Below are 2,576 nucleotides of genomic sequence, written 5' to 3' on the forward strand. Positions count from 1 at the left end.
TATGGTGGGAGAGGCACATAAGGTTTCTCTTTCCAGATGCCTCTTCATTCTCATCCTCCTTTTCAGTTTCAGGTTGTTCTCTTGGTTTTTCAGTCGCTTTATCAGGTTTCTGATACATGGTTGGGTTTTGAAGCCTTGGATCGATTGGTCCATCTGACTCAGTTCCACTTCGTAATGTTATGGCATTAGCGTGTCCTTTAGGATTAGGTTGTGGTTGACCAGGAAATGATCCAGCAGGTGCGGAAGTAGTTGCTAGTTGTTGGGCCACTTGAGAAATCTGAGTTTCTAACATCTTATTATGGGTCTCTAGGCCATCTACCTTAGTTGCTAATTGCTTCAATTGTTCATCGGTGTGAACATTTTGGTTAAGGAAATCCTTATTTTGTTGAGCTTGGGTAGCAATGAAATTTTCCATCATAATTTCGAGGTTAGACTTTCTAGGAACATTAGGCATATTAGGGATGTTAGCAGCAGGTTTTTGGTAACCTGGCGGTACAACGTACAAACAGAGCGTTGTTATTTTTGTATGAAAAGTTAAGATGATTCTTCCAGCCAGGGTTGTAGGTTTTGGACTACGGATTCCCTTGAGCGTAGTTAAATTGATCAACCGAGACTCTTGCCAAAATAGCACATTCAGGGGCATCATGTCCAAGAACTCCTCATAATTCGCAGTTTGGAGTTACAGCAGCCACGGTGGCTGTGGGTGGTAAGGTCAAGCTTTCTATCTTTTGGGTAAGGGCATCTACCTTAGCATTCACTTTGTCTAGGCTACTAATTTCGTACATTCCGCATTTTGTTTGAGATTTCTCCACGGGAGTTCTTTCTCTTCCCCATTGGTAATGATTTTGAGCCATGTTTTCGATTAGTTGATAGGCTTCGTCATACGGTTTATCCATAAGCGTGCCACCAGCAGCGACATCTATTGACAACCTCGTGTTGTACAACAGTCCATTGTAAAATGTGTGAATGATGAGCCAGTCTTCTAATCCGTGATGTGGGCATATTTTCATAATGTCCTTATATCGCTCCCATGCATCAAAAAGGGATTCAGTATCCTTTTGTCTGAATCCATTGATTTGGGCTCGTAACGCATCTGTTTTGCTAGGAGGAAAATAACGCGCTAAGAAAATAGTCTTCAATTCTTCCCACGTCGTGACAGAATTTTGTGGTAAGGATTGCAACCAAGCCCAAGCTCTATCTCTGAGGGAGAAAGGAAAAAGGCGTAGTCTTATTGCATCGGCAGTTACTCCATTGGCTATCACTGTATCAGCGAATTGGATGAACTTTGTCAAATGTTTGTTAGGATCATCGGTAGGAACACCGGAAAATTGACGTTGTTGAATGGCTGTTATAAATGACGGCTTCAACTCGAAATCGTATCGGCTAATAGCAGGGTTAACGGTGATCTTGTGGGGCTCTAGTTGAGATGGAGTGGAATATTCTCTGAGTGGCCGGTTTCGCGGTCCTTCGGCCATTTCTACTTTCGGTTTGAGTTCTTCTTCGGATTCTTGGTCAGAGTCAGATTCTGACATAGCGGCTGATTCGTTTTCGGAATCTGAGGTATGAAAGGGAATGTTGTGATCTGAACAGTATTTCCTGATAGCTCGTCTTACGTTAATAGGACGCTCAGGTTCGTTCGTACTAAGGAATCACCTTTTGAGCGAGTACTTGGCATACAATCAACGAAAAAGGAAAAAAAATAAAAATTTGTTGCCTTAGTCTATCGCGCAACGGGTAAATCGCACTGTTGACTAAAATCAGTCCCCGACAACGGCGCCAAAAACTTGATCGGGATTTTATATAAGTCAATCGGGATATCGCTGCAAATATACAGCTTAGTCGTTAAGTTTTAAAAGATATCAAACCCACAAGGACTGAGGGTCAAATAATACGCTCTTTCGTTGGAGTTGGTAGCTAAGGCTTTCGATATTCATTGGTTTAGAAGTAATACTTAATTAAACTAAGGTAACAATAATTAATTAATCAGGTACTTAGACACCGGTGTGAAATAGTCCAACTTCCGGGTTTAGAAACTTAATGGCATATTTTAAATAAATGTAGTCACTTTTCAGAATAAGTTATTCAAGTTAAAAACCCTTACCTCACACTTTCGTGTTAATTGACTCAGATTATATTACCAGTCCTAAAGTCCGCTCTCGCTAAATCTTTACAGACTGAAAATAATTTATGAAAATCGAATAAAATATAATCAACTCTAAAGCGCTCTCGCTGTATTTAGAGTTGATGTTCGATGACCGCTATCCGGTAAAAACCTCACACTTTTGTTATTTTGATTTTAGACCTTAGGATGTAATTTACTTCCGTAAAAATACGACTCAACATTAAAATAGGAAATCAAAACCAAAAAAGGCTTTGTGGAAGTTTATGCCAAATCGTTACTAAACCTGTCCGTCTGAGACCTTACACACCGGATCAATAATTTAGCCGGACATATTACATTTTTCAATCAAATAGAAAACAGAATATGATGACATTAACACAAAACCACATATGTCTTCAGTTTACAGTTTACACGTCACAAAACCACATCCAGTGTTGAGGGGCACACATGAGTG

At 40.1% G+C, this 2,576-nt stretch overlaps 1 pseudogene; it reads left to right on the top strand.

Moving 5' to 3' along the window:
- The first annotated feature begins 984 nt into the window (after positions 1 to 984).
- Positions 985 to 1,083, top strand: LOC131645377 (small nucleolar RNA R71; annotated as a pseudogene).
- The last annotated feature ends 1,493 nt before the right edge of the window (positions 1,084 to 2,576 follow it).

This window comes from Vicia villosa, linkage group LG1, assembly GCF_029867415.1.
Source record: "Vicia villosa cultivar HV-30 ecotype Madison, WI linkage group LG1, Vvil1.0, whole genome shotgun sequence".
In the NCBI taxonomy this organism is placed as follows: Eukaryota; Viridiplantae; Streptophyta; class Magnoliopsida; order Fabales; family Fabaceae; genus Vicia; species Vicia villosa.